At 38.9% G+C, this 24,331-nt stretch overlaps 1 protein-coding gene across 12 annotated transcripts in view; it reads left to right on the top strand.

Annotated features, from left to right (window-relative positions):
• TAFA2 (TAFA chemokine like family member 2) overlaps positions 1–24,331 on the top strand; it is a 582,804-nt gene that overhangs the window by 381,954 nt on the left and 176,519 nt on the right. The gene's annotated exons all lie outside the window — the stretch shown is intronic.

Below are 24,331 nucleotides of genomic sequence, written 5' to 3'. Positions count from 1 at the left end.
TTTTTTCAGAAAAAATTTGAAAAAGCTGTAAGATTGGTAATGTTTTATTTTTTTTATTTTATAGATAGGAAAACTGGTTTGAAATAATTTATTTCCATTCATATAACCCGTTTGAGTGAAGATATGATTAGAATCTAACTCAGAATTACTAGTCTTGTGCTTTGTCCTATTTGTCAACATTTTATGAAGGTCCGTTGAAAGGGATGTTTGGTCACTGTCTCTGCTGCTGCTGCTAAGTCGCTTCAGTCGTGTCCGACTCTGTGCGACCCCATAGACGGCAGCCCGCCAGGCTCCCCCATCCCTGGGATTCTCCCTAAACTTCTACAATCTTTTATTTAGTATTCCATGCCTCCTTCTCCTACTTAAGTGATCTTATAAATCGCATGTCTGTTCCTCTATTATGAGTCCCTTAAAGGAGGAAGGAATTGGGGCTTGCTGATCTTGGTATTGCTTACAATGCCCACCAGAAGGCCTTGCATAAAAGACTCTTAAGAGTCCCGTGGACATCAAGATCAAACCAGTCAATCCTCAAGGAAATCAACCCTGAATATTCATTGGAAGGATTGATGCTGAAGCTCCAATACTTTGGCCACCTGATGCAAAGAGCTGACTCATTGGAAAAGACCCTGATTCTGGAAAAGGCAGAGGGCAGGAGGAGAAGGAGGTGGTAGAGGATGAGATGGTTACATAGCATCAGCAACTCAATGGACATGAGTTTGAGCACACTCTGGGAGATGGTGAAGGACAGGTAAGTCTGGTGTGCTGCAGTCCATGGGGTTGCAAAGAATCGGACACGGCTTAGCGACTGAACAACAATATTGCCCCAAGCTAAACTTGGAGTAAACAGTTGCATTTCCGTCAAGTTTGCCTAATGGCAAATATATCTATGAGGTTTAATAATTATCACATAATGATGATGTGTATATAGTAAATAATAGTTTGTGAATTCAGGCTCAGTGTACTTCAGAATTGAATCTATGCCATTATACTCTTTTATTTATGGAAATTAATAGAAAATGAGCAATACATGATTAAAATGTATTTATAATCCTTTTATTAGCTGAATGATGAATTATTTTGTTTGCTATATTTTTGTTAAAACTTAAATCTACAACTTTAATCAAACTGTATGCTCCATTTGTACAAGGATCCTGCCTATCATTTTCACATATACATTATAGCCATTATGTAAAGTAACTGGCGTATTTGTTGGACGATTGGTGAGGCTATGGTTTCATTGAATGATGAACCTTTGACTCTTTAGATAATATGATTCTTAAGGTTAAAACTTATACATTTTTTCACATAGATTAGCTCTTTTGATTTTCATAACAATCCTGTAAAGTAGTTAGAGCAAGTATTATATCTTCATTTTACCAAAAAAAAAAAAAAAAAAAAAAAAAAGCTGAGGCTCCAAGAGATAAAATAACTCCAGAAATCACTTCCCTAAGCAGGAGCAGGTGACCAATACCTGAATTCAAGTATTTTTACTCCAAATCATGTGTTTGTTCTGCATTTTCATGTAGCCAGTAGAGGATTTAGACATAGATTAGAATGTTGGCCAAGGTATTCACATTTGATAATTTTTAGAGGTGCTTTCTGGAGAGTTCAGTTCAGTTCAGTCGTTCCGTTGTGTCTGACTCTTTGCGACTGCATGAACTGCAGCATGCCAGGCCTCCCTGTCCATCACCAACTCTCAGAGTCCATCCAAACCCATGTCCATCGAGTCGGTGATGCCATCCAGCCATCTCATGCTCTGTTGTCCCCTTCTCCTCCTGCCCTCAATCTTTCCCAGCATCAGGGTCTTTTCAAATGAGTCAGCTCTTCACATCAGGTGGCCAAAGTATTGGAGTTTCAGCTTCAACATCAGTCCTTCCAATGAACACCCAGGACTAATCTCCTTTAGGATGGACTGGTTGGATCTCCTTGCAGTCCAAGGGACTCTCAAGAATCTTGTCCAACAACACAGTTCAAAAGCATCAATTCTTCGGCACTCAGCTTTCTTTATAGTCCAACTCTCACATCCATACATGACTACTGGAAAAACCATAGCCTTGACTAGACGGAACTTTGTTGAGAAAGTAATGTCTCTGCTTTTTAATATGCTGTCTAGGTTTGTCATAACTTTCCTTCCAAGGAGTAAGTGTCTTTTAATTTCATGGCTGCAATCACCATTTGCAGTGATTTTGGAGCCCCCCAAAATAAAGTCAGCCACTGTTTCCACTGTTTCCCCATCTATTTCCCATGAAGTGATGGGACCAGATTCCATGATCTTCGTTTTCTGAACGTTGAGCTTTAAGCCAACTTTTTCCACTCTCCTCTTTCACTTTCATGAAGAGGCTCTTTAATTCTTCTTCACTTTCTGCCATAAGGGTGGTGTCATCTGTATATCTGAGGTTATTGATATTTCTCCTGGTAATCTTAATTCCAGCTTGTGCTTCTTCCAGCGCAGCATTTCTCATGATGTACTCTATATATAAATTAAACAAGCAGGGTAACAATATACAGCCTTGACATACTCCTTTTCCTATTTGGAACCAGTCTGTTGTTCCACGTCCAGTTCTAACTGTTGCTTCTTGACCTGCATACAGGTTTCTCAAGAGGCAGGTCAGGTGGTCTGGTATTCTCATCTCTTTAAGAATTTTCCACAGTTTATTGTGATCCACAGTCAAAGGCTTTGGCATAGTCAATAAAGCAGAAATAGATGTTTCTCTGGAACTCTCTTGCTTTTTCGATGATCCAGTGAATGCTGCCAATTTAATCTCTGGTTCCTCTGCCTTTTCTATAAATTGAAGTGTTTTGGTATGTGAAAGATGGCACTGCTAAGGAAGTCATGTTACTGAGATTGGTGAAAGAATTAATTTGAAGCAGCTATGATTGGCCTTTGAGCCTTATACTGTGAGAAAACTAAGTACAAACATTTTATTCTCTGCTTACTTTGCATCTATATTCCAGCTTGTCTGAACCATGAGCTGTTTAAGGCTTCACATTTTTACCAAAGTCTTTTGAATATCCTTTTGCACTCTGTAATTTTTGTTCCTCCCAGTTGAAAAGAATCAGCTGACTTTTTTGGTATTTTTATACCCTGTGCTTTATTGTCTTCCTCCTGTGTTTTCTACCCAATGCCAAAGTGCAGATGCTGTGATTACTACTTCTAGTTCAAGACATCTGCTTTTCAGTAGGTCCTTTTCTTTCGTTCTCAGTTAGAATCTTTATGTCAGCATAGCATTGGATCTTGTCCTTGCAAGAACAAATACTCTGTTTTTAGCCTCTGGATTCTCCCATGGACAGCACACTTAGTTTTATGTCGCATTCATGTTCTAAACATCTCTAAATCTATGAATTTTAAAATATTCCTGAAAGTACAGTTCTTTGATGAAAAAGCACTCATTGGAAGTCACAGGTCTAGACACAATTTTCAGTTGGGTTAAGTAAGAAGAATGGGGATGTTGTTTTTTAGTTGCTAAGTTGTGTCCAACTCTTTGGGACCCCATGGACTGCAGCGTGCCAGACTTCCCTGTCCTTCACTATCTCACTATTGGAGAGTTTGCTCAAACTCATGTCCATTGAGTTGATGATGCCATATAACCATCTCATCCTCTGCTGCCCTCTTCTCCTCCTACCCTCAATCTTTCCCAACATCAGGGTCTTTCTGAATGAATAGGCTCTTCTCATGAGGTGGCCAAAGTATTGGAGCTTCAGCTTCAGCATCAGTCCTACCAATGAATATTCAGGGTTAATTCCCTTTAGGATTGACCGGTTTGATCTCCTTGTAGTCCAAGGAATTCTCAAGAGTCTTGTCCAACATCATAGTTTGAAAACATCAGTTCTTTAGCACTCAACCTTCTTTATGGTCCAACTCTCACATCCATACATGACTACTGGAAAAACCATAGCTTTGACTATACAGACCTTTGTTGGAAAAGTGATGTCTCTGCTTTGTAATACACTGACTAGGTTTGTCATAGCTTTTTTTCCAAGGGGCAAGCATCTTTTAATTTCATGGCTGCAGTCACAGATGGCAGTGATATTGGAGCCCAAGAAAAGAAAATTGGTCACTGTTTCCACTTTCCCCTTTCTATTTGTCATAAAGTGATGAGACCTGATACCATGGCCTTAGTTTTTTGAATGTTGAGTTTTAAGTCAATTTTTTTACTCTCTCGCTTCATTCTCAAGAGGCTTTTTAGTTTCTCTTTGCCTTATGCCATTATTATGGTATCATCTGGATATCTAAGGTTGTTGATATTTCTCCTGGCAATCTTGATTCCAGCTTGCGATTCATCCAGTCTGGCATTTCACATGATGTACTCTTCATAGAAGTTAAGTAAGCAGAGTGACAATATACAGCCTTGACATACTCCTTTCCAATTTTGAACCAGTCCATTGTTCCATGTCTGGTTCTAACTGTTGCTTCTTGGCCTGCATACAGATTTCTCAGGAGACAGGTAAAGTGGTCTGGTATTCCCATTTCTTTAAGAATTTTCCACAGTTGGTTGCAATCTACACAATCAAAGGCTTTTATTGTAGTCAATGAAGCAGAAGGAGATTTCTTACTGAAATCCTGTTGCTTTCTCTATGAGCCAATGAATGTTGGCAAATTCACCTCTGGTTCCTCTACCTTTTCTAAATCCAGCTTATACATCTGAAAGTTCTCAGTTCACTACTACTAAAACCTAGCTTGAAGGATTTTGAGCACAAGCTTGCTATCATGTGAACTGTGTGCAACTGTACAGTTTTTGAAAGTTCTTTGGCATTGCCCTTCTTTGGCATTGGAATGAAAACCAACCTTTTTCAGGCCTGTGGCCTGAAACTGCTGAGTTTTTCCAGTTTGCTTGTACCATATTGCATGTACCACTTTAACAGTATCATCTTTTAAGATTTTAAATATTGGATTAGGTCATTTTTGCTATTAGATGCTCTCCTCCTGCTTTTTTTTCTGATTCAAGTCACACAGAGTTTCTATAGCCTATGACTAGAAAGTTCTGTCTGTTCTAAAACATATCCCCCAAAATGGCAGATTAGATCAGAGGCCACACAGCTGCCCACAGGCAGTATTTGTCATGCAGAGTTTTGAATTATTGAGAACATTTAAAAATTGAGAGATTTCAAATATAATTCTGGATTTCTGGTTATTAATGAGAATGGGAGGTATGACAGAACAAAACTCACATTTCCATGTACATTTCTTTCTCCTTTTTTCCTCTCTATCCCTCTGCCTCTCTCTCTTCCTCTTTCCCTCTAGTCTTATATCAGTAAATAGCTAAATTTATTTCCAGACATTTATAATTTTAATCTTTTTGAGCATGTAAAAAAATCCATGGTCAAGGTATCTTTTTTTTTTTTTTTTGGTATAAATCCTCCCCCACTCCCAAATATAGTAGGAATTCTTTAAAAATACATAATTCTATTTTAAAATGTGTTAAATAGGACATGAACATTGTTGTTTTCATTACCAAACTGGAAAGAATTTTGGATCTAGAGCTAAAAGACCTGGTTTTGAGTTCTGGCTCTGCCACTTAGTAACTTTGAACAAATCCCTGAATTTCTCTGAGCCTGTGTCCTCATCTCTGCAGGGGGATGATTATATCTGCCAGCCTCATGGTCATGTGTATCAAATGTGATCATGGATGTGAATGTTGTTAGTATACCATATGGCACTATGGAAGGTAAGATCCTTTTTAGGGAAGCAGAGCTATAGCGTATGGCTTCTCAAGGAGCTTAGGATGTGGTTACAGAGATGGGACTCACATAAGATAGATTAACAGTTAACAGTATCCTATTGCCTGCAAGGGGTGGAGGAATTAGATGTTATCAGACATAAGAAAAAGTACGTGATTATGTAGTGTAACCAAGTTCAAAATTAAAAGGATATATGTAGCATTTCTTTGTTTTATTAATTCATTTATTCCACACCTACTCTGTGACAAGAAGTATTGTAAGTAAACTGGGGATAATGTAGTGAAATAGAAGGCCTGGGTTCCTGCTTTTATGGGGTCTATATTCTAGTAGGGGGAGAGAAGAATACTATACAAATAACATATGCTGCTGCTGCTGCTAAGTCGCTTCAGTCGTGTCTGACTCTGTGCGACCCCATAGACAGCAGCCCACCAGGGTCCCCCGTCTCTGGGATTCTCCAGGCAAGAACACTGGAGTGGGTTGCCATTTCCCTCTCCAATGCACAAAAGTGAAAAGTGAAAGTGAAGCTGCTCAGTCATGTCCGACTCTTAGCAACCCATGGACTGCAGCCTACAAGGCTCCTCCTTCCATGGGATTTTCCAGGCTAGAGTACTGGAGTGGGGTGCCATTGCCATCTCCGAAATAACATATAGATCATCATTATAATTTAAAATACTGTTAAGTGCCATGAAGAAAATAAATGTAGGTTATATGATACAGTTGATGAGCTGTTCCATTTATGACTCTTACCATATACCATTTTTCTTTATTTTTATTGTGATAAATATGACATCAGACAATTTACCATTTTCACCACTTAAAGTATACAGTTCAGTGGGATTAAGTACATTCACAATATTGTACAAATATGACAACTATCCATTTCCAGAACTTTTCCATTATCTCAAACAGTAGTTCTATAGCTGTTAAACAATAACTTCATATTTCTCCCTCCTCTCAGCTCTTGGTAGCTTCTACTCTACTCTCTGTCTTTTAGGAACTGGCCTATTGTAGTTATCTCATATAAATGGGATAACAGAGTATTTGCACTTTTGTGTCTGGCTTATTCCACTTAGCATGTTTTCAAGGCTCCTCCATGTTGTAGCATATATCACAATTTCATCCCTTTTTAAGGCTGAATGCTGCTGCTGCTAAGTCGCTTCACTTGTGTCTGACTCTGTGCGACCCCATAGACGGCAGCCCACCAGGCTCTGCTGTCCCTGGGATTCTCCAGGCAAGAACACTGGAGTGGGTTGCCATTTCCTTCTCCAATGCATGAAAGCAAAAAGTGAAAGTGAAGTCGCTCAGGTGTGTCCAGCTCTTTGTGACCCCATGGACTGCAGCCCATCAGGCTCCTCCGTCCATGGGATTTTCCAGGCAAGAGTACTGGAGTGGGTTGCCATTGCCTTCTCCAAGGCTGCATGATATTCTGCTAAATATACACAGCATGATGTTTATCCTATATGATATTAGCTATTTTAATGTGATTTGCTAAGAAGTATAATTTATAAAATACTTGACAAAGTACTTTAATTATACATGGTAAGAAGAGTATTGGGCTTCCCTGGTGGCTCAGATGATAAGGAATCCGCCTGCAATGCAGGTGACCTGGGTTAGATCACTGTTTGGGAAAATCCTCCTGAAGGAGGGCCTGGCAACCCACTGCAGTATTCTTGCTTGGAGAATCCCCATGGACAGAGGAGCCTGGTGGGCTACAGTCCATGGAGTCTCAAAGAATAGGACATGACTGAGTGACTAAGCACAGCACACACATAAGAAGAGTGTTAACTCAGGGATTATTGGTTAAATTGCTGTTAAACTGACATGGTATCTGGCACAGTTGTAAAGTATTCTACCTGCTGTGTCTTGGATTATTGTTCCCGACAATGAAGTAAGAGGATATAAATTGGGAGGAAATAAGGTCAGTAGGTTTTCAACAAATATGGAATGACTGGCTGTAATGGGTTAGTTGCTAAGTTGTATTCAGCTCTTGCAATCCCATAGACTGTAGCCCACCAGGCTTCTCTGCCTATGGATTTCCCAGGCAAGAATACTGGAGTGGGTTGCCATTTCCTTCTCCCGGGCATCTTATCAACCCAAGGATCTAACCTGGGCCTCCTACATTGCAGGTGTATTCTTTATTGATTGAGCCATCAGGGAGACTCAATCAGTAGCTTGGACTAATCCTACCTGCCCCGGCCCCAATGTAGGACTTCCCTCTAGTCTGTGTTATTTGGGGGAATTTTTCTGAAAGAGATTCAGGTAACACCCTTCTGCCACCACTTTGGGCTATAATTTCAGAATCTAATAAGTCTAATCATTGGGAAAATGTCTCAAGAGTGCACATTTAACTGCTTGACTGCTGCTTCGCTGTGTGATTTGCATACTGCTGGAACATACCTGCCCTCCAACCAAAGAAACCAAGTTCACCGTAAAGAAAATGATGGGGATGGAAAGAAACGGCTGGTGGCAAGGATGGAAATACTGTATATTATGTGATTTTATTCGGAAAAGGAAATTCCAGATATTGGAAAGGGTAAAAAAGTAAGATTTTAAAAGGAGCCGAAATCTTGTTGTGAAAGGAAGAAGCCAGTAAGCAGTATGTATGTGTGTGACTCTTCGCTACCCCATGGACGGTAGGCTCCTCTGTCCACAGGATTCTCCAGGCAAGGATACTGGAGTAGGACAATGAGGTCTAAACATATAGTGGTTGCTGCTTTAACTCTTCATGAACTAACTTCTCAATTGCTTATGTTATTAACTGAAAAGTCAGTATAATACTTTACTATATTAAAATCTGCTGATGTGCCACCCTTCTCTCTAAAGGATTTCATTAACGTTTATGAAGTTATGTACAAATATTGAACACACACAAGGAGTGTGTATGCAGTGAAGTAGTGAAAATGTACACGTCTCAGAACTGCAATCTCTTTTAATCATGCGTTGCAACACTGCTGTGCTTGGAGTTAAATGATGGTACCCATGGGTGTCCAAACATTTTGCTCAAACCATTACTCTTAGAGCAGAGTGTGGACTCTGTTGAACTTGATTACCTCTTCTTGGACTTCTTTCCATTGTTTTTTGTTTGTTTTTGAGGCTGTAAAATGGCATTTATTTCAACACAGCTGTCAGTGCCTTGTCCAAGGTTTTCTTGCTTTTATACTTTTCAAAGGTAAGGTTGAAATGAGTTAATATTAGCACCTTTTGGGGGATGGTTATATGAGAGGAGGCCTTCAGAAATACAACTTTAACCTTTTAGGTCACTTACTGCTGAGAAGGTTCTATGCTGAGGGAGGGACTATGTTGCAGTGGTTTATTGGTAAAGATATGTTTCTCTCCTGAATGTATATTATTAGTGGACAATGTGTGATGGCCTGTGGGCCACACTGGATGCCCTCAGACCTGTAGCTGTAGTTACAGTGAGAAAGTGTCGTTGCGTGTGTGTGTGTTCAGTCGGTCAGTCATGTCTGACGGTTTACAATCCTATGGACTGTAGCCCGCCAGGCTCCTCTGTCCGTGGGATTTCCCAGGCAAGAATACTAGAGTAGGCTGCCATTTCCTCCTCCAGGGGTTCTTCCCAACCCAGGGATCAAACCCACATCTCCTGCATTGGCAGGCAGATTCTTTACGGCTGAGTCACCAGAAAAGCCTGAATATGTCATTCTTAAGTTACAAAAGTTATCCTAACAAAGAACCCTTGAAGATGAATTATTTTTATCATTGCCACTCATTCTTTTGCTTCTTTGTTAGCATGAAGGAGAAATTGCGAAGTGGAGTGAATTTCTCCTGCAGCCTCATTTCCTAAGAGAACAAGGATAACTAGAGCAAAAGTAAAAAAGTACTTACCTAGTCTCAGTGGTAATTGAGAGGACAAATATTTAGAACTGATTTTATGACTACAAAATATTTCCTTTAATAATCATAAAAGTTTTACTTAAAAGGGGAAGAAAATATTTTGTTATGAATCTTGTATGTGGAATTTAGATGTTATATGTAGAGCTGGTGATGATTTTGCCATACAGAATCACAAAATTATATCCTAGGTTTGTGATTTTGGCATCTATCAAAGAGTGAGTATGATTGGGAGTTTTCTTATTCTTTTTAGTTATATGCCACCCAACAGCTGTGAAACATCACCATCTCTGTCACTCAGGAGTGGATGTTTTGTGGCTTGTCTACATACTGCCTGTCTCCTACCACCTGTTTCTAGCCATATTTTCACAGAGAATCATTGCTGTAAGAAGGTGGGAGGAGGTAAATCAAGATTTTTCTAGTTGTTGACATATTTGCCTAAAGTTTTTGTAGGAGGAGATTGAGCATGAAATAAGATTTGTGTTGTCTAGATTTTAATAATCCAGCCATCTCCTTTATAAATATCATCAACGCACCATCATTTGATAGTACACATATATTCTATATTAAATGGTACAGCCTAGGCTTCTTTCCAATTAAATAGCTCTACTTCATTTTAAGATTTATCTCAGTTATACTCACATTTGCTTCTGGTTTATTGTTTGATGTCATATATTATTTGTTGTGGGTGGTTCGGTGTGAAATCTTACTTTGACCATACCAGGGAATCATAATGTTGTTTGTTGTTGTTCATTCACGAAGTCCTGCTTGACTCTTTTGTGATCGCTGGGACTGTAGCCCACCAGGCTCCTCTGTCCACAGGATTTTCCAGACAAGTATATTAGAGTGGATTGCCATTTCCTTCTCAAGGAATCTTCCCGACCCAGGGATCAAATCCACGTCTCTTGTGTTGGCAGGAGGATCCTTTACTGCTGTGCCACAAGTGCATAACCATAATGCCTTCTGCTAATTTTTTCCCTTGGGAAGAGCAGATTTGAATTGTGGAAACAGTGTTTCATAGTTAAAAAGAATGATAAATAATCGTAAGAGTAGGGCACTAAATACAAAACAGAAATGCAGAGAAAGAATTTTATTTAAGGTTAATATTGTGAAGCAAAAGAGAGATTAAATTAAAATCTGATTGATTTAACTACTGTACTCTGAAAGGAGTAAAACACCCCAACAGGGCATGTGAGAATGAAGGATATGTGTTTAGTGTTGTCTTCTTTGTGCCTTGTGGCAAAGATACGGAGATCAGTTACCCGGTTTTTCCGTATTGAAAAAAGAAGTTAATCACAGAAGAATTTTAAATGATTACTGTGTCACAGCTGGCATTTATAGATCAATTACTATGTGTCAGGATCTGTGCTTAGAACTTTAAATAAATTAACTTACTTAGCATTCCAGTAGGTATTGTTATTATCTACATATTACATAAGCAGAAACTAAGGCTTTATGAAATTAAATAGCATGTCTCGAGCAGGTGGTACAAAGTAGTCTCAACATCCCATTATGACTTCAAGCCTCATGTCCTTAGTTGCCATAAGACTAAATTCGCTACATTTTAAACTGGAATATACAATTCATATCTTAAACATTGGTCAGAAGAACTTAAGCCAAGTTGAAGAAGTAGTTTTTAGACATCTTTTCTTGAGTCTATATGCAGAAAATAGACAATCAGAAAACATATGAAGATTTATTTTATTTTCTACTATTCACTATATTCTAAGTATGTTTTTTTTTTTCTTCAAGCATGTTTCCACATAGAAGTCAGTGTTAATGTCTTATTTAAAATTAATTGGAGAAGGCAATGGCAACCCAGTCCAGTACTCTTGCCTGGAAAATCCCATGGACGGAGGAGCCTGGTAGGCTGCAGTCCATGGAGTTGAGAAGAGTCGGAGATGACTGAGTGACTTCACTTTCACTTTTCACTTTCACGCATTGGAGAAGGAAATGGCAACCCACTCCAGTGTTCTTGCCTGGAGAATCCCAGGGACGGGGGAGCCTGGTGGGCTGCTGTCTATGGGGTTGCACAGAGTCGGACACGACTGAAGTGACTTAGCAGCAGCAGCAGCAGTTAAATGTGAATTTTAGATAAATCTGATAAGGGATTTATTTCTGAAATATAAGGAACTTTTTATAATCTAAAAGCAAAACAAAATAGATTTTAAAATGGGCAGAGGATTAAATAGACGTTTTTCCTAAGATGACTTACAGGTGGCTAACGGGTACATAAAAAGATGCTCAATATCATTAATCATCAGGGAAATGCAAATCAAAACCATGGTGAGATATCACCAAATAGCCAAAAGATAACTAATGTTAGTGAGGTTGTGGAGAAATTAGAACCTCTGCACTCTGTTGGTGAGAATGTCTACAAAGCACTGTGGAAAACACTTTTCAGGTTTCTTAAAACATTAAAGATAGGAATATCATTGTCATTGTGCAGTTGCTCAGTCATGTCCAGCTCTTTGTGACCCCATGGACTGCAGCATGCCAAACTTCCCTGTCCTTCTCTGTTTTCCAGAATTTGCTCAAACTCATGTCCATTAAGTTCGTGATGCCACCCAAAAAATTCATCCATATAGGAATACCATAAGAATCTAGCAATCCCATTCCTGGGTATATTTCTAAAGTACGATTGAACTTAATATCTTGAAGAGAGATCTGCACTTCCAAGTTTACTACTGTGTTGTTAACAATAGCTGAGATATTAAAACCACCGAAATGACTACTGACAAGTGAGTGGATATAGAAAATGTGGTATACTCACTGTTGTTTAGTTGCTGAGTTGTGTCCGACTCTTTTTTCTACCCCGTGGACTGTAGCCCACCAGACTCCTTCGTTCGTGGGATTTCCCAGGCAAGAATACTAGAGTGGGTTACCATTTCCTTCTCCAGGGGATCTTCCCCACTCAGGGGTCAAACCCATGCCTCCTGCACTGGAGGACAGGTTCTTTACCACTGAGTCGCCAGGGAAGCCTGGTATACTCATGTAGGGGAATATTATTCAGCCTTAAGAAAGATGGAAATCCTGCTGTTTGTGATTACATGGATGGATCTGAAAGACAATATGCTAAGTGAAATAAGTCAGTCACAAGAAGACAAGTACTGCATAATTCCACTCATGTGAGGTATCTCATTAGTCAAACTTACAAAAGCAGAAAACAGAAAGTTGTTTGCCAGAGGATGTGGGAGAAGATGGGGAGTTATTCAATAGGTATAAAGTTACAGTTATAAAGCATGAATAAGTTATGAAAATCTGCTGTACAGCATAGTGCTATAATTAACAATGTGGCATTGTGCACTTTGAAATTTATTTAGATGGTAGAATTCATGTTAAACATTGTCCTTAACAGACTTATACACAGAAGGAAACAACACAAGGAAATTTAGGAGGTGATGGATATTTGTGTGTCTTGATAATGATGATGGTATCATGAGTGTTGACATGGCCAAATGCATCAAACTGTATACACTAATATTTGCAGCATTCTAATATATTATTTTTCTCAGTAAACCTGTAAAAATATAAAAGTGAATTTAAGTTGGCATCCTTTATTTTATCTGATAATCTTAGATTTTTATTATCTAATCTAGAGATTAGACCTAATCTCAACCTATTGAGATTAGGTCTAATCTCAATAGACTAATATCTGGTAGATACTGGATCCTTAACTCTGAAGTTTTAATTCACCTTTCATCAGATCATGCAGTGAGTATAAATAATAGATACACCATTTAAAGATTGATTGTTTTGTAGTCCATAGACCACAGTAATGAAAAACAATAGTCTTTCCTTTATCCAGTGTCATGGCAATATGGTGATCTTCTTTTGATGATTTTCTAGATAAAATGATAGAACTTGCTTTTACTCTTTATTCTGGCTTTGTGTCAGATTCTTTATACACACTGTATTTATTCCTTACAACAGTCCTACCAGTATGTAATAGTATTTATGCATTCTTTATGTGGGCATTGAGGCTCATAGTTGTTAAGTACACTCGACAAAGGCATTTTCCTATTGTATGTCAGAGCTAGGATAATATTCAGGTAAGCAGTTCTGCCTTGCAAGCCATGCTCTGAAAGAAGGATCTTTGAAGAAATAGTAGTATTGCTGATTTAGCATATAACTTTCTTTTAAGTTCAAACCATCACACAATTTCTTATTAGTTTTAATGACATTCCTATTTGAAAAAATAGATGGCATTCCCATTTTATAGATTGAAAAGGAAGGTAAGTGATTCAGTTGTAATAACATGCACAGCAATGTGGTTTAGCTTAGCCCTCGTCATTTCAGGTGTCTTTCATAAATGATTGCTTTATTTTGCCTATAGTGTTTTTGTCTGTTTTGGGTATTAGCACTTGGAGCCTTAGAATATTGTATGTTTCAGGAAAAATCATTTGAATGATAATACATTTCTATTTCCTATCATTATGGTCTGTAGGTGGCAAACGCATTTATGTAAAATCAGCACTTTGGTTGTACATTACTAGGCATAAAGCAAAAGCACTCCTGGATTTCTATACCCACCAAAATTGCAGTATTGTAGGAAAATGAATGGAAGTATAAATTTTGGGTGAAGGAAGGAGGCAATAGTGGTTCTTAAAAGAGGCTTATATTTGCTGCCAGGCAATCCTTAGAAACCAGTGGAGCTTTCTTGGCTAAATCTCCAGGGTCGACTTCTTAACTGAATGGAATGTAAAAGGTACATTCATCATGAAACACAGATGTATTGAGTGAATTTTATAGCTATTGTTTCCATTTAGAAAAATGTGAGAACCAGGATTATATTCCAAAGTCTTTGCTTTGAAGTTACCTAAAAAAATGTGAACTAATTGGACTAATCTTATGACTGGCATACAAAAATGCAAAGTAAATAAACTTTACTTTTTAGATATTCATTTGGCTACTTAAGGTCTCGGTTGTGACATATGGAATCTTCCACTGGGACATGTGGGCTTCTCTCTAGCTGTGGCACTCAGGCTCAGCAGCTGCAGCACACAGGCTTAGTTGCCCCTTGGCATGTGGGATCTTAGTTCCCTGACCAGGAATTGAACCTGTTTCCTGCACTGCAAGGTGGATTGCTAACCATTGGACCACCAGGGAAGTCCCGTAAGTCTATAAACTTTTGATAATTTTAAAATGGGAAATCCAGATTCTATTCAGTGGGTAGATTCTAATTCAAATAACATACACAGTTAAGTGTGGTGTGAAATACTATAATGTCATGGTATTGGATATGTGGTATAAAGTGGATCCAAATGAATACCAATAATAAAAATGAGTAGAGATTACCACCTCAGCTTCTGGATAATATAATACAATACCACAGGATTATTGGTAGGGTCACATGATTATCTCTTAAATTTGCTACTATATATTGTATGTACAAAATATGTACACACATGGATCCCTTATACTTTAATATGCATCTATATTTATCTAATCTCAATACTGATATCACTGTCTGCCTGCCTCAAAGAATATTGCAATAGCAATATTCTTGACTAACATAAATGCTAGTCAAGTTGGACATTATTATTGGATAAAACCAGCAACGTAGTGAAATTTGTGGCCCAAGATGTCATATTTAGTAGGGTTATTGTAATAACCTATCAGAAAACAAAGGATAATTAATTTTGGAAGATGCATTTGCTTCAATATAAAATAGGGAAATTAAAAGTAATAACAATACTTAGGATAATAATAATATTGTCATAATAACTTGTCTTTGTAGAGCATAGATACTTACAAATCTTAGTCTACCCTGACTTTGGTATTTTTAACGTACCTCTTCCTTCTGGCTTTTTCCAATCACCTGTTCAAGTCTTTCGCTACCATTTTGTCTCTACTTCCCTTTTCAGTATGTTTCTTAAAAGAGTGATTTAGTGTTTCCATTTTCTCATCTCCCATGCTCCTCACTTCATTTTGTATCTCTCCACCAGTGTGTGCACCGTACTTTCCACTGACATTCTTAGCCGTTGAGTATAGCAGACATTTAGTTGTTTAAAATAAAAAAGTAATGAAACCTCCATTAAAAAGGATTCATTTGTTCTGATTCTAAAATCAAGGCACAGATTCCTTCATTGAACAAATTTTGATGTTCTGTGAGGTATTCTGTGTGCTGGCATGGTGATTAATAGAGAGGAACTTGGACTTCCCTGGCAGTCCAGTGGTTAAAGCACTGTGCTTCCAATGCAGGGACACAGGTTCAATCCCTGGTTGGAGAAGTTCTACATGCTGTGTGGTGGGGCAAAAAAAAAAAAAAAAAAAAAAAAAAGTGGAGAGGATTTGTCCTTATAGAAATAACATTTTAATGAGAGAAAGAAGAAAATAAAAACCTCAAATATGTAAATAAGTGAATAAAATAATTTCAGATTATAATAAATGGAGGAAATACAGATGGTCCCCAACTTTAAATGGTTTGCATTCATATAACTTTGAATTTGACTATACTTTCAAACTATACTTTGAATTTTTTTCTTGTCTGGCAATATGTGGTACAATACTTGCTCCTGATACTGGAAAATATGGGTGAATTGAAGCTTCCTGTTAGCCATGTGATCCCAAAAGTAAATAGCTGCTTCACTTAGAATCATTCTGTACCCATACTACCATTCTGTTTTTCATTTTCAATAAAGCACTCAATAAATTTATGAGATATTCAACATTTCATTGTAAAATAGGCTTTGGTGGTTTAGTCACTAAGTCATGTTCGACTCTTGTGACGCCATGGACTGTAGCCTGCCAGGCTCCTCTGTCCATGGGATTCTCCAGGCAAGAATACTGGAGTGGTTGCCATTTCCTTCTCCAAAATAGGCTTTATGTTTGCCCAACTGTAGGCTAATGTTGGGCTTCCCAGGTGGTGCTAGTGATAAAGAACTTGCCTGACAATGCAGGAGACTTAAGAAACTTGGTTTCGATCCCTGGGTCAGGACCTGGAGGAGAGTATGGAAACCCACTCTGGTATTCTTGCCTAGAGAATCCCATGGACAGAGGAGTCTGGTGGGCCACGGCCCATAGGGTCATGAAGAGTCGGACATAAAGCGACTTAGCATGCATGCAAAGGCTAATGTAAGTATTCTGAGCATGCTTAAGGTAGGCTGGTCTGAGCTCTGATGTTTTGTAGGTTAAGTGTATCAAATGCGTTTTCAATGTACACTGAATTAATCTGGATGTAGCCCCACTTTAAGATGAGGAACATCTATACGACAGGATATTAGGAACAAGAGAGAGTGGGGTGGGTGTCTCTGGACTCTGAAGGGTAAGATGCTCAGGAGGTGTTCTCTGTGGAGGTGATTATGAACTGAAACTGACCATGCAAAGACTAGAGGGAGAGCTTTCAAGGCAGAGCTAACATTTAATTTGGGTTTTAGAATGAATTTGGCTGCAAGGGGATTGGTTTACACCCTTGAAGTTTCTAGGGTGAAATCTGAAACTGGCCTCCATATGTGGAGGGTGAGGAGGGATGCACAAGGGAGAAAACACTACAGATTGGTAAGTGGAGCATTTAAAAAGCAAGGGAACTTACATTGGAGGCTTGTCTTAGGTGCTGGATGATGGAAATCATTCCGCAGCTGCCCAGCAAATCTTAAGAGGCCTTACTAGGGTTCAGTCATGTATTCGGTCTGGATGGTCTTAGCAGCACACATCACCTCTCAAGGTACACCCTTGGAGTAGCTCTCCCTGTGGGCACGGTGGGCAGAATATACATTCCTAGGACAGGGAAGGACCCTCCGACTGCCTGGGTACAGCTTGAGTATCAACCAGCAGTTATGTCCTCCTGATTACCTCCTCTGACAAAGGGACAGAGGGAGGGCCAATGTGTCTGAAGTGTAAAGATGGAGGGGAACATGGATGTGAATTGAGGTCAGAAAAGTCAAGCAGGGAGATGATGTTGAACGTTCTCTCCAGTGAGAAATTTAGATTTTTACTCTTATTTCAATACACAGGTAAATTTCTAGGGTTTTCAGCAAAGAGCGGGGTGTGGTATTATTTGATTTACATTTTATAAGTACCATTCTGGTCCCTATCAGGACAGAAGGAACTTACCAGTTGGAGCATTCTATTTCAAAGTTAAATCCCTGTACTAGATTTGGCTGTTAAAGTTCATGCCATCGTAATTTGTTGACACAAGGTTGATATGAATGTTAGATTAGTGTAGAAAAACGTCCTATAAAAAGACTTTTGTACTGAGGTGGCCAAAAAGTTCCTTTGGGTTTTTGTAACATGGAAAAACTTGAATGAACTTTGTGGCCAACCCAATATACATTGCCTTATATGACCACTATTAAGGCTTCCCTGATGGCTCAGTGGAGTAAAAGAATCTACTTGGAATGCAGTAGACACAGGAGACTCAGTTTCTATCACTAGGTTGGGAAGATCCCTTGAAGAAGGAAATGGTAACCTATTCCCGTATTCTTGCCTGGGAAATCCCATGGACAGAGGAGCCTGGCTGGTTATAATCCAAGGGGTCACAGAGTCAGAAATGACTGAATGACCAAGCGTGCCTAAACACACACATACACATGACCTTTACTTCCACAAATAAGTGCCTTAAGCTCTAGGAGAGGCCAGGTGATTGGGTTCCAGGCTCCAGATTTTTATCTTCTTGTTTATAAGTCTTTCCCACCTTTTTTCCCCTTCCATCTTCTTTATATTAGTTAAACCTGCCTTCTGTTTTTATGGTAAAGTGATTTTTCTAGCAGCATAATAGTTTCTTGCTTATTTATAATTAAAATACACTTTTAACATCAGTGTGGGGGCAGAGGGTTCTAACACCATTCAGACATCTGAATGGATATAACTGAAACATAGTACAGATGAGAAGAGCAAAAGAAAGTCTGGAGATTTAATTGTCAGTTCTCTACTTTGACAGCTTTTCACTTCAACATCCTTCACCGCCAAGGTTAGCATTTCTCAATTATTCTATTTCCCCTGTCTTGCCAGTGGCTGCTGCTTGGGGAGCAATTTCAAGGTTTCATCCTCTCTGTGAATTTATCCTTCAGTTTCCAGTTTCTTCTTCTCACAGCTTTTGCTGTTATAAAGTTCACTTAAATGTTGCTTTAAAAAAAAAAAGTAAAAAACAAAACATCAGTGTGACAATTTTGAAAGTACATTCAACCTTTGACTATGGGGGAAATTTTTAGACTGAGACCTGGTGTTTAGCACCTTGAATGAGAAGTGAGTGCCCCCACCCTCTGTGCTCTTGTACAAGGTCAGGAAGAAGCATACCATCCAGCCTATTTTCTTTAGGGTTTTCTTCTTGGGTGCTGCCCCTTCGTGAAACATCAGTCATCACTCTGTTACATTTCAGTTTGCTCAATCTTGGTTTTTATTTTAAAATCAGAATAAATCACATTCCAGATTGGATTTCTCCCTTCTCTTTTTCTTCTTCACTTTGTCTTATCTTCCCCTCCCCTACCCCTATCTCACTTTCTTCTTTCTGTGGGTCTTTTCCTAGTTTCATCCTAAAATAGTGACACACACTTGCTTCCTGCTCATGTTGGCAATGGCACGATATCTTTGGCTCTACAACATGATGTGACCCACATTCAACAAATACTCTCTTAGTTATTGAGCTGAACCTTGGGCCAGGCTCTCTTTTATTGTTCAGTTGCTAAGTCATTTCTGACTCTCTGTGACCCCATGGACTGCAGTGTGCCAGCCTTCTAGGTCCTTCATTACATCTCAGACTTTGCTCAGATTCATATCCATTGAGTCGGTGATACTATCTAACCATTTTGTACTCTGTCGCCCACTTATCCTCCTGCCCTCAGTCTTTCCCAGCATCAGGGTCTTTTCTAATGAATTGGCTGTTTGCATCACGTGGCAAAATTATTGGAGCTTCAGCATCTATCCTTCCAATGAATATTCAGGGTTGATTTCTTTTAGGATTGAGTGGTTTGATCTCCTTGCAGTTCAAGAGACTCTCAGGCTCTAGGTATTTTCAAATGTGTGGCTCACAGTCCCTATCTTTAGAAATCTTGTATGACAGTAAGGGATGGGGATAAGTAAATAGAAAATTATATTACAGTGTGACATGTGCCTGGTATATATAGAGTAGGGCTTTTAACATGCTGCTGCTGCTGCTAAGTCGCTTCACTTGTGTCTGACTCTGTGCGACCCCATAGATGGCAGCCCACCAGGCTCCGCTGTCCCTGAGATTCTCCAGGCAAGAGCACTGGAGTAGGCTGCTATTTCCTTCTCCAATGCATGAAAGTGAAAAGTGAAAGTGAAGTCGCTCAGTTGTGTCCAACTCTTAGCGACCCCATGGACTGCAGCCCACCAGGCTCCTCTGCCCATGGGATTTTCCAGGCAAGAGTACTGGAGTGGGGTGCCATTGCCTTCTCCAGCTTTTAACATGGTCTTGACCAAATCCTATAGAAGGAATTCTTTTTTTTTTTTTAATTTTATTTTATTTTTAAACTTTACATAATTGTATTAGTTTTGCCAAATATCAAAATGAATTTGCCACAGGCATACATGTGTTCCCCACCCTGAACCCTCCTCCATCCTCCCTCCCCATACCATCCCTCTGGGTCGTCCCAGTGCACTAGCCCCAAACATCCAGTATCATGCATCGAACCTGGACTGGCAACTCGTTTCATACATAATAAACCTTAAAAGCTTCTGCACATCAAAGGAAACTATTAGCAAGGTGAAAAGACAGCCTTCAGAATGGGAGAAAATAATAGCAAATGAAGCAACTGACAAACAACTAATCTCGAAAATATACAAGCAACTCCTACAGCTCAACTCCAGAAAAATAAATGACCCAATCAAAAAATGGGCCAAAGAACTAAATAGACATTTCTCTAAAGAAGACATACAGATGGCTAACAAACACATGAAAAGATGCTCAACATCACTCATTATCAGAGAAATGCAAATCAAAACCACTATGAGATACCCTTTCACACCAGTCAGAATGGCTGCGATCCAAAAGTCTACAAGCAATAAATGCTGGAGAGGGTGTGGAGAAAAGGGAACCCTCTTACACTGTTGGTGGGAATGCAAACTAGTACAGCCACTATGGAGAACAGTGTGGAGATTCCTTAAAAAACTGGAACTAGAACAGCCTTATGATCCAGCAATCCCACTGCTGGGCATACACACTGAGGAAACCAGAAGGGAAAGAGACACGTGTACCCCAATGTTCATCACAGCACTGTTTATAATAGCCAGGACATGGAAGCAACCTAGATGTCCATCAGCAGATGAATGGATAAGCAAGCTGTGGTACATATACACAATGGAGTATTACTCAGCCATTAAAAAGAATACATTTGAATCAGTTCTAATGAGGTGGATGAAACTGGAGCCTATTATACAGAGTGAAGTAAGCCAGAAAGAAGGAATTCTAAGCTACACCCTGACCAATGAATAGAAGTTAGCAGTTTGAAGAGTCTGGCACATGGAGGTGGGTGACATGTTTCAGGTGACATGGAGATTTAGCTGGAAGATGTAGAGGAAATTTTGTAGAATTAAAATATTGACTATGAGTGTACATGGAGAGAGAGTTGGGGAAGAATGGTGTAAAGTAAGATTGGAGAAAGAAAGACAGAAAAAGTTAAGTTATTGTTTTTAACTCTGATACCAGTACAAGTTTTTTTTTTTTTTTTCTTTCCCTTAAACCTAGAAGAGAATCATGTGAAGGTTTCAATCATATGAAGGGGGTCTCATGATCATAGTTACATGTTTGGCTACAATATAGAGTGTGCTATATGGGTTTTCCTGGTGGCTCAGATGGTACAGAGTGTGCCTGCAACACGAAAGACTTGGGATTGATCCCTGGGTTGGAAAGATCCTCTGGAGGAGGGCATAGCAACCCAATCCAGTATTCTTGCTTGGAGAATCCCATGGACAGAGGAGCCTGGTGGGCTACAGTCCATGAGGTCACAAAGAGTTGGACACAACTGAGTGACTAAGCACAGCACACATAGAGAATGCATTTCACTCCGTTAGCAGTATTTATCAGGTACTTCCTAAGTACTAAATATGACAAACAGAATCACATGAAAAGCAGACAAAGATTCAGCCTTTGGTTCCCAAGGACGACAATATTGGCAGCAGGAAGTCCAGTTAGGAGACTGCGTGTTGCCCATGAAAAATTTTGGTGGCCTGAACTGCAGTATTGCAGCAGGGATGTGTGCATAAGTAAAAGATATTCAGAAAGCAGTATTGACAGAACGTGGTCATTGACTGGATAGGGGTAGGGGTGGTATGAGAGGAAAGGCAGGGGTCTTTACAGACTTCCATATGTTGACCTGCTTTCTCCTTCCTTTTTCAGTTTGACAGCCTGGTGACTTTGTGGGTGTTTCTGTTTCCATATGTCTAGTTATCAGTTTGACCAGTTGTCAGTTCTGTCATGCCATGTGGTCGGTGAACAATGATAGGGAAAATACAATGGGTCATTGACCTTGTAGCAGAGGCCATTTGCTACGGGAAAGCTATTATCAAGAATTATGCTAAGCAGCTCTTCTTGTCAGATGAAGTTTGCTAAACTGTTCATTCTGTTATAGGTTATGCAGTACAATATTGTTGCAGGGATTGGGTGTAGGAGAGGAGGCAGGATGGTGGCAAAAATGTGAGAAAAAGAAGAATCTCATAACAAACCTAACAGTAAGAGTGCCAAAAAACCACAAAGGTAATAGAATAGAAGATTTTAAATGGGAATTAAATGGGCACTTGAGATTGAATATACCTAAACCAGATTGTTTTTCTAAGATACTTCCTGAGGACATTAGTATACTGTATTACACTGTGAAGAAAGGTTTCTAGACAATGCTGTACACTCAGACATGCCTCTTGTTTCAAAAAATCTGGTTGCACCCAGAGTTTTATAAATCTACTTGCCCCCTTTGTTTTTCAATACTGTATTAACATTCTGTGAAGTGATGCCTTGCAGGACACACAGATTTGGGAAATGCAGGTCTAACAAAGTTATGGCCATAGTAATGGTTAACACCTATTGAACATTAATTATCTTGTATGTGTAGTGGTAAATTCTTTCCATGAACTAACTCCTTTAGTTTTTGTACCAACAACTATGAGATAGATATTATTCTCATTTTGGTTGCAAAAATACTTAGTTAAGTAATTTATAAAGTCATATAGACAGTAGGCGAGAAGCCAGATTTTAAACCAAGCCATCTAATCCAAAGGTCAACACTTATTCTTTTGTACATTATCTAAACACGTCACAAGACCAAGGTCCATGGAGGACTTGCAGCTGTTGGGCCCACTGAAATTCCCTTCAAGCATCTCATGCATGGATGGGCCTCTCATGTACTCCAGGAACAACAAAACATGCAAATGACTGAACACTTTCCAGGCTCATAGTCATTGAGCCCTTATACATGCCAGCCATGGGGCCAGGCTCTTCACATACATACTCCATATGGCAGAAGAAAAAGTTGAGGCAGGAGATCCAGAAACTCACACAAGATTACTCAATCAGAAGCCAAGAGAGCCAGACTCAAATCCAGTCTGATTCAGGAGTAAGTCTGGAGTCTGTGTTCTTAGTCATACAGTGCTGCCCCCTCAACATCTGAATCAGTGTGAACAATCTCTCCAGGCCAAGAAGTGTAACTGTGTATCTGTATTAAATATGCATAAAATATCAATTTATTTTTAATCCATTTATTGGTATGAGTGACTCCTCTTCAAAATTATACAGTCATCATTGCTACCACGGAGTCATACTTTTGGAGACAGAATGTTTTGGAAGTGAAGGTGTGAGCAAAAAGATAACATGGAGGACTCAGGAGGAGGAATCAGGCTAGGTGAGGAAGCGACCTCACAAACCTGCACTGGAACTAAGACAAGAATGCAGGTCAGATAAGAATGGAGTGCCATCCATTCAGGATCGAATCTGGGGAGGTACAGTGTGATGGATGTATATTTTATCTCCCTCATAAATAAAATGCGGATGGATTATGTTTTATATTTTGCTTACCCCTTAGCAATATAATAGTTAATGTAAAGATTTTAGATTAAGGCAATTTGGTGTTTGAGTTTTCACTCTATCATTAAACACAAATTTAATGTAATTTCTGTCCTTCGTCATCTACAAAATGGGGATAGACATACCAACATCCCCAATTTGTCCTGAAGAACAGTTGAAATAATGTTGTATTCAGTGCTACAGAAAGTAGGTGCTAAACTTTTGTTTTGGGTAGCTATTATTTTATTATAACATTGCTTTGTTTTCCTGTTTTGTAGTCTCAACTTGCAAATGTTAACTTGCCATTTTTCATTCTGCTATTTCATTTTTCTTCTACTCATAAAGTACAGCATGGTAGGTTCAACAATATTAAGACACCTGTGTTTCAGCAGTAGTGATGTTGTACAGTAAAGTGACTTTTAAAAAGCACATTAGAAATAGTAGATTTGAAATGATTTTATTCTGTGCAGGAATTCATCAAATACGTTTTATCTCAACTGTTTACCCTGACCATTTGACTTGGCTTTGAAGAAGAATTTTTTAAAATTAAAACAAATCACTTACTTAAAGATTATTCAAACAGCTGTGCCTTGAATTTTTTGAAAAAGATGAATCTATATTTATATGGAGAGAAAAATAGTAATGTTTTTTGGTTGGTTTCAGTTGTCATTAAGTGAAACAAGGTTGATAGAGCTAGGGCCTCTCTTATCACTTGCATTGTATCAAGGTACTTTGTTTGGAAAACTTTAATCTTTTTTCTGTTCATAATTTATATGCAGAGAACAGTATTTTAATATAAGAAATGCAAATGTAGGTGTTAAAATGTCATAGGAACTTGTAAATGTACCATGA

The sequence above is a fragment of the Bubalus kerabau genome, chromosome 1, assembly GCF_029407905.1.
Source record: "Bubalus kerabau isolate K-KA32 ecotype Philippines breed swamp buffalo chromosome 1, PCC_UOA_SB_1v2, whole genome shotgun sequence".
Taxonomy (NCBI): Eukaryota; Metazoa; Chordata; class Mammalia; order Artiodactyla; family Bovidae; genus Bubalus; species Bubalus kerabau.
This window is presented reverse-complemented; position numbering and strand designations above follow the sequence as displayed.